The following is a 434-nucleotide window of genomic DNA, read 5'->3' as shown; positions in this document are numbered from 1 at the left end:
AAACAAAATCAAAGACTCAATATCTTTAAATAATGAGAAAACAACAGATAACAGGATCTCTTAGCCTAAATCTTTGACAATTTATACTACACAGGTTCCTCTCGTTTTCAGATAGCATCTAAAAACAAGCAAAGGAAAATGAGGAATGCATCCTGTATAGTACATGAATGCCTAGTGGGAACTGTTTGAACTGATAAAAAAACTAGCATTATTGTAGAACAAAGGTTTTATGTTGATGCAAAAAAGGCTACTCTTCTAAAAATGCCTTCTCATTAAAATAATGTCATTTGTAGTACTGATAGCATAATAGGGTTTTGTATTAACATCTATCTGATTTTGTCCACTTCAAAAACATGTAAGAATTAAACTGTAAAACAAATCCTGAAGTGACTCGAAGTAAGGGAGTTTTATAGTGAGCAGAATCCTGTTCTGTG

This window comes from Antrostomus carolinensis, unplaced genomic scaffold, assembly GCF_000700745.2.
Source record: "Antrostomus carolinensis isolate BGI_N321 unplaced genomic scaffold, ASM70074v2 scaffold30699, whole genome shotgun sequence".
In the NCBI taxonomy this organism is placed as follows: Eukaryota; Metazoa; Chordata; class Aves; order Caprimulgiformes; family Caprimulgidae; genus Antrostomus; species Antrostomus carolinensis.
The sequence above is the reverse complement of the archived record's forward strand: the minus strand, read 5'-3'. Positions refer to the sequence as shown.